The sequence below is a fragment of the Scardinius erythrophthalmus genome (genome assembly GCF_964197995.2).
Source record: "Scardinius erythrophthalmus genome assembly, chromosome: 8".
NCBI lineage: Eukaryota > Metazoa > Chordata > Actinopteri > Cypriniformes > Leuciscidae > Scardinius > Scardinius erythrophthalmus.
In genome coordinates, this window is record NC_138228.1 from 38,398,458 (window position 1) to 38,407,268 (window position 8,811).

The window sequence follows — 8,811 nt, forward strand, 5'->3', positions numbered from 1 at the left end:
TAACTCCCCACGCTCCAACTTCTCCCTGATGCTCTGCATGGTCAACTGTCACCTAATGCATTGCACACGCCGCGTTACTTGCGTAATCACATATTGCGTTGCATATTTATAATATTATCAGTATAATAATATTTCATACAGTAGCCTGCGCTCTGCGCGTATATTATGGGCACGATGAAAGGAGAGAAGCTAAATGAGCCCGAATCCGACCCGAGCCCGATCTGTAAAAAAAAAAAAGAAGGCCCGAGCCCGGTCCGAATGGACTCAGCATGTCGGGCTTTGTCGGGACCCCACGGGCTTGCAGACCTCTAACTTGCGCTGCTTCAATGACGCTTTGGGAACAATACAACTACCTGTTGTAGGAATACTGAGAGCAGCTATGACATAAGTACTTGTATTCCGGGGCACCCAAGTCTAAGTCATAAAACCTGACGAACGTGAGCGACAAGAACCAGCCCGCCGCATAGCAAACTTCTTGAAGGGAGACCCCAGATATTAAGGCCTTGGAGGCCGTCATACTCCTAGTGGAATGAGCTCTATTGGCCAAAGGTAATGGCTGGCCAGAAGCTTCATAGGCAAGAGAGATAGCTTCAACTATCCATAAAGGAAAGCTTTGACCATCCCTGGTGCAAATTCAAGGCACGGGGGGATGCCAACAGGGAAGAAATGGCCAGAAGGAACACAGTTTTAGGGCCAGAAACTTCTCTGAGACCAAGTCAAAAGGCTTGAGGAGAGCCATAGATAAACCCTCTAAGACCAGCGCCAAGTCCCAAGCTGGAACTCTGATTTGAACTGCAGGCCTCAAGGAAATGTGTTGTCAAAGGGTCTCTCCCAACAGATAACCCTCCCCCAAGGGGACATGGTAAGACGCTATTGCTGCTACATACACCTTTAGTGTGGAGGAAGATAACCCTGCAGAAAAAAATGATCTTGAAGGAACTGAAGTAATTAACTGGATCCCAATGTTGCATAGTACACCAAGAAGTAAAAACTTTCCACTTCAGAGCGTATAGTTTCTTAATGGACAGAGCTCTGGAGTTAAGTATGGTCTCTACAACCTCAGCTGAGATACCAGATTCTATTAATTGGGCCTCCTCAGACGCCAAACCCACAGGTTCCATATTTCTGGTTGGTGATGGAGGATCACTCCTCCTGCCTGAGATAGAAGGTCCCTCCTGACTGGAATCTCCAGGGGAGAGCCGTCGAGGAGGGATACTAGGTCCGAGAACCAAACCCGTCTCGGCCAGTACAGTGCTACTAGCAGTATACTTATTCCGTCCTGGCGGATCTTCTCCAGAACTCCTGGTTACAGAGTAATCAGGGCAAATGCGTACAGATGCAGCCTTGGCCACATCTGTACCATTGTGTTCCAGATGTGCTTTTATTCTTTCTTGGTCGTGATGTCACCCACCCGGTGACGTTCACTCTCGCCAATGGACTAGTTGACACATGTGCTTCAGACACAATCATGCGGAGCGTTCCCAAAGCGTTATTGACAACCGTTATTGACGTTATTGATGACCCTTGACAGGGAACCCCTCATATGTTTCCACAACTGGATCAGAACAAATCATTTACACTGGTTTTGGGTTCTAGACCAACTAAAAATATCTGACTCAACAGAAACATTCGTTCACAAATTAGACATTGCTACTTCTCTCAGGAATGATAGTTAGGGTGGATGTTATTAACATTCTCATTTACCATCTGAATAATTTTTATTCGTACATTGTGGTAGTTATTGTAATGATTCACATATAGTGTTGCTCATTGTGTAAGAGAGTAAGACAAATGTAAAGTGTGGGAGGGAGAGTCTTATGGATAGGGCTTTGGTGGGTCTGGGCATTCTTTGATTTCTGGGAGTGATCTGTGAGTCATCTATTTAGTGAGTCCACAGTTAACAGGTGCCTCAAATGCTGAACTACCTGTTTAACAAGTCATGTCAGCCTCCTGAGACTGTTTCATACCCAACCATATAAAGTCTTTCCTCATTATGTTCCTCGACTGAATGGAAACTGCAGATCTCTTGAGTCCGATCCAAGAGTTATAGAGCCTTCTGGAAAATGTGTCTACTTTAGAACAACAGGGCCAGTTAATTTTACTTTAAAATGTTTTGTTAACAGAATGTAAGAGTCATGAGGTTCAATAGTAAATGGACTGTGTTCTAATGCATATAACATTAATAGTCTTCACTGTGGTGTGAAGTACTATTTTATAACAATGATCGTCTGTGATCAGGGCCTTGGCCTGCATCTGATCTTCTTCATTTGATACCATTTCCATGACATTCAGTGTTTGTCTGTTTCATGTCATTGCTGAGTGCTTCAACATGAGCAAACAAAAGATCTTATTGCATCAATAGGGCCACTCAACATGGTGCTTCAGTTTTAATATGTTAACACTGAACAATAACACTTCACTTCAGGTTATGCACACACAGAGGACAGAGAGAATATTATGTAAAGCCTGTAGGGGAAAGCAGGGATATTGTTTATTTTAACATATTTTAAACATATTTTTTCCTACTATGGAAGTCAATGGTGTCCAGCAGCTGTCTGGTTACCAACATTCTTCAAAATATCTACATATGTGTTCAACAGAAGAAATTCATACAGTTTTGAAACAACTTGAGGGTGAGTAAATGATTTTCATTTTTAAGTGAACTATTCCTTTAATACATTTTAATAGATATACATGTATAATATGAGAATGATATTTAATTGTTTCTAATTTGAATAGTTTGCCAGGCCCTGCCTAAGTTTGCCAAGCACACATCCATAAATAAACACAAATTACACAGACACTTCACATTTCATGATATCAAATTATTTGCAGATTACATTTAAACGATTATAGTTTCATGAAAACATTTGTAATTAGTTTGGGAAAGGTGTCATTGCACATGTTATCCTTGCTTACAGAATCTTGTCCAGCAGGTGTCTCAAACAGTTTTGCCAAGCAATTAGTACAACTGATTCAAAGTTACAAAAAGCTTTGTTTCTCCCATCACTGATGAGCTTATTTTTGCTCCACTAACAACAATTGTTTCAAACTAAGTTGAAGCAGAATGAAACATTGTGTCTCCACACAGCAGTGGTGTGTCATTACAGAATATAAATGATTCGATGATTGACTCATAAAGAAAAGCTGTTGAGTTTTTAGTTCCTGAATGAATCAGACTTGAATAAGAATCCAGAATCTGCATTATTCAGTGGCTTAAAAGCTTAAAAGTCAAAAGCGTATCTGACTTGCTGCCTCCGCAGCAACATACTGTCTGCCCAGATCCAGCCCACATCTGGCACAAAAAAAAAAAGAATAGAGAGAAATTTGGTGATAACTAAACAGATATTTAATTACTATGAACATAATTTCTCGCTAGAAATTAAATAAAAGTTGAAAAAGTTGATGTGGAACATACATTTATACACAAACTGATCACCAACCGCAACTTTTAGATGCCATTTTAGCTCAACCGCCACAGAATCGACTTCAATGAAGGGCAATGAAGAATACATCTATATCAGATGAAGCAATCTCACTATAGACAATAAATGGCACGATCATTGGATTTGAGCCTTGTTTTAAGAAACATTTTTCAGCTTTCAAGGACAACCAGTGACTCATTTATAAAGTCGCCCCCAGTGGTGTAATGATGTAATCTGCAGAAACTGAAAACTGAAAAAAAAAACTTCAGTGAATGATCACTGAAAAATCCCCACCACTAATGCACAGACCAGGTGTTCCCAGTTCAGCTCAAGGAAGATCACCATCCTGCAGAGTTTAGCTTCAAGCCTGATTAAACACACGTAATCTAATCAAGATCTTCAGGATTAGTAAAAATTTCCAGGCATGTGTGTTGGGGCAGGTTGAAGTTAAATTCTGCAGAACACTGGCCCTCCAGGAGCAGGATGGGACACCCCTGGCACATACATTCACTGTCTGGAATGTGCAAACATGGACAAGTGAAGAGATAACAGTGAAAAGTCCCAGTAGTATTGGACTGTTATATTAGCACTTGGAATGTTGCTCAACCCAAAAAATAAATAAAAAAAAAGAAGAGAGAACTGACATATAGGCCTATATATAGGTTGTCATTTTGTATGGCCCCTCGTGTGTTGTTATTTGCAGATTTTTGTAATTAGTTAATCAAATCAGACTAAAAAGCAACACATTTTACCAAAAATGTAAGGCTGGAAATATAAACCAGGAGCACTTTGTTTAATAGCAGCATTAATCAGAACATCTCCTTAGTAGACAGTCCAACAAGTGTCCACATCCTTTCAAAAAGCATGCAGGTAAAGCAAAGGGTCACAATGACACCATCGAGATGCTACTTTAGGGCCATGCTAGCAGTTAAAAGTGCCTGTGTTTGCTGGGTTCTGTGAGTATTTTGGGATGTGTAATGGCTTCCTCCCGCACACACTGCTGTAATTGTGATGCCGTGAAAATGAACGTCTGTGACCTTGAGTTGAGCAAGTGCTCCGTTAATCTGCTATCAGCTGACTACCTTCAAAAGCAGCTTATCCTTTTGTTCCCTTGGCTTGACAGCCATTATTTTTATCCTAACGCCATCTGACAGTTTGACTGCACTCTTGTGTGTGAATGACATAAACCTGGTTTGGATCAGACAGGCATACTGAAAAGCAAAGCATACTCTTACATGGGCTCAGTTTAACAGAGGTCGCAGACAAGGGGAGCAGATCTCCTGGTTTGTTGTAAAAGATCTTATTCAGTTTTGGGAAACAGAAGCAAGTGGCGCTTCTGTCTCTATTTACAACCTGTTGTTGTTGATGCCTGTATGGCAAAAGCAGGGGAAATGCAAATGGAATGGAGTCTTGAAGAATGTGGTGTGTGAAATTCAGCTAGCCACTTAAAAAAGGAAATATTATTAGTCCTTACACTGGGATTAAAGATCTGAAGAAACCCTAAACTATAAATATTAAACTTTGGCATATAACTCATCCAGCACAATTTGTGTTATACGCACATGGATGATATCATATGGCTCAGCTTGTTGAGGAAGGTTGTGATATTTCTTTTCTGAGGACGTTTTTTTCCGAGAAAGGTGTCACCTAGCAACCATCCAGAAAATGTTAGCTACATGCTAAAAACCACTCAGAACCCATTAACAACTATATATCAACACCCTCAAAATCATGTAGGCAATTTTTTTCCAGTCAAGTACCACTTTTAGTGCCATGCAGTGTTGTAGTCGAGACCAGCTCTTTCAAGTCTATGCTTCTGAGTTCATGATAAGAGAAACACCATGGTCTTGGACCCAGACTCAAGACTGAGGGTACTTTACGTGACAACAATATACTGAAAAACTGAAAGGTTTTTCCTTTGTGTTTTTCGCGAACAGATGACAACATTGTCAAAACGATCCCCGTTCACACAGATCTGCGAAAATGATTAAAAAGCTTTATCATGCTGCCAGGCCAGTAGTTGGTGATGCCACTTTGTAAAGAAAAAACTACGCGCCTATAGACTGAACATGTAATACGCATGCGCATGACGTCACTGAAACACAAATTCACATTTTTGTTATTTACACAGAGACGATAACGTATCGTTTTCAAAAACTTGCACTTTGAAACACGTTTTCAAAAGCTTTTGCTTTCAGGCCCCCTAAACGCTATTGTTGTGTATACAACAATATGTTGCATAATGCATAAACAATTTCTATTTTTAGTTGAAAACGATGAAGTGTAAAGGGCCCCTCAATCCAAGACCATATTTAATTAAGTCAAGACCGCAGGAGCATGTAGACTTGGGCTTGACTCAGACTCAACCCTTCTTTGGTCATGGTCTTGACTTAATTGGACTCAAATTAGCTGGTCTCGACTTCAACATTGGTGCCATATTAAAATGAATATGCCTTTCACAAGAACAAAGTAAAAGCTTTGAGATTAAAGTCAAATTACCAAATGAATACAGTTGTAAACACTATATGTACACTTTATGTCCATAATCCAAGAGGAAAGACAATACAAAATGTTGCAAGTTGCATTTATATTCTGGGCTCATCTGCTTGACTGTTGATAGTGTTTATTATCAATTAGGTGAATTTAGTCTTCACTGCACAATGCCATGTTCAGCATTTTAGAAGAATGTGCCCTTTGAGGTGACTTTTAAAAATGTATTCTTATTATATTTCTATTTTAATCTCATAATGGTACGAATTTGTTGCAATTTTGACTTTATTCTCCTAATATTACTACTTTAATTTCGTAAAGTAACAACTTTATTCTTTATACCAGGCATAACCCTACTCCTGAGGCTACAGTTCCAACCAACCGTTCTCCAACACACCTATGTGTTATTTTCAAGTTATCCTGAACAACTTGATTAGCTGGTTCAGGAGTATTTGATTTGGTTTGTAGCTAAGGGGCAGTTTACACGACAAATATCAACTAAAAACGTATACAACGACAACGCATTTGGGGGCCTGAAATCGCACTTTCAAAGTGCACATTTTTGAAAACGATATGTTATCGTCTCCGTGTAAACTACAAAAACGTGAATTTGTGAAAACAGTGACGTCATGCGCATGCATATTACATGTTCAGTCTGTAGTCGTGTAGTGTTTCTTTACAAAGTGAAACCGCCAACTGGCATGTTGACAATGGTGTCGTCTTTACGTGAAAAATACAAAGACATTTTTTTCCCGTTTTTAGTACATCGTTGTCATGTAAACGTACCCTAAACTCTGCCGAATGTAACCCTCCAGAAACAGGGTTGGCTCTAGATTTATTTTCAAAAGTGTACTTTTTATTTTTTTACTTTAAAGTGCCACTAAAATGCCATCGCAACACACTATCTTAAGGAAATGTAAAAATCTACTTTGTAAATGTTAACCATTTTCCCTACACCCCCAAGCTTAATGTAGTATGTTCTGAGGGCATGAAACCGTCTCTCTCTGGACTGGAATTCATGTCAACATCCTAATGAAAACAACTGATTAATGTGTGTGTAGAAGAACATAACTCCCTCCAGGCTGTGTGGACATGGTAACCACACGCATGTTTTGGCTGATGTTCCTAAGGAACAGGGCATAAAGCTGAAACTCACAGCTGGGCTTCTCTTCAGCTGGTGGTCTGATGGGAACCATCCCCATTTAGATCTTACAAGCAGCTCAGATTTTATTGGAGCTTGGTTCATTTAATATTAGAAAGCTTAATAGTCTTTCACATTCTCAGGTATGATGGTGAACTTATGAATCATGTTGCTGTTTGCTAAGGTGTTCTGGATAGCCGTTGTCAGTTGCCAGGTGATTCCTTACTGGCCAAAGACTCTACGATATTCTGGTCTCTTTAAAGTAAACCTATGGGATCTTTCCACCATGCAAAAATTGCCCTTCAAAATTACTTAGAAAAGTAATATCACACCTTTTCAAAACAATCCCCAATATTTGCATACATGTCTGTAGCACAAACTGAGTGAGAAATGAAACTAGTATATAGTAGTGGGCTAATTACAGGCTTCTCAGAGAGGCAACCCCATCAGTGAAGGGAGTTTCTCTGCCCCAGGGTCACAAGATCTCATCCTGGCATCATGGCAGACTCTTAAAACATCCATGCTATGAATAGTCAACAAACATTATAGGAGCAACTCCTGAAAACCTAAAAATGATTGTGTCATATATTTTGCATCAGAGCTCTTCATTAATGGAGCAGTAAATATCATCTTGTGATATTGTCTGTGAAATATGTGGAAATTTAAGTTTACAATCTTATAATCTAAGAAATCAATTTAGCTACAGGAAACTAATCAAGTCTTTCATTATTTGAATAAATGTTTTTGGTCATTTGAACTGGTTCATTGTAAAAGGTCCTGGCCCACCATCAACAATTTATCAGAGCTCAAAATTGTACAAGACAACTTTGTATGATGTTATCGGTATTGCTTGGACAGACTTGTGTAAACTAATGTGTTTAGTTTTACAGCATCTCTCATAGCATATTGGCTTAACCCGCTTCCATAGTACTTTGATTTCTCTGGACCGGAGGCACCAGGTCCATAATAATTTGTATTTGAACAATATTTATGACCAAGAATTTTTTATTTTTCCTCAATGACCCTGTGCATAATACTTTATGCACCTATATCATCAAAGAGCACATGTGATAGTTGCTGGTACTAGATCAGTGACTATAGTAAATAATGACGAGTTGGCTGCACAAGTGTGAACGAACAGAGGGAAAACCCCCCTCTGAAAAAGCATATTTACATATTTTTTTTACAAAAAAAAAAACGAGACAAGATGACAGTCATACACTTGCTGGCCATTTTATTGATGTTATTTTACAGTGGAACCAATGATAACATAATCGAAACCAGCAATTAAAAGGCAAAATTAACAAAAAAAGAAAAAAAAAAGAAAAAAAAAATATTTTAAGTGTTCTACATGCTATATCTGAACCTAATTCAATCATGCTCGCTTGGAAAAAAAATACTTTAATAAAAACATACAATTAAAATAAAATTAATGACTTACAATATACTTCACCATTAACTTCATTTTAAATGTACCTTCCATTGGTTTTCTTCCATGCACAATTTCTAGCTATGTACGTATATATATATATATATATATATATATATATATATATATATATATATATATATATATATATATATATATATATATATATATATATATATATATATATATATATATATATATATATCTATATATATATATATACATACATATATATATATAAAGAAAACAAAATTAAGACTTTTAGGCGCGTAAAATGCCGTAAAGCAGTATTCCACTCGTACAAAGCACCTACAAGTAAAAAAAAA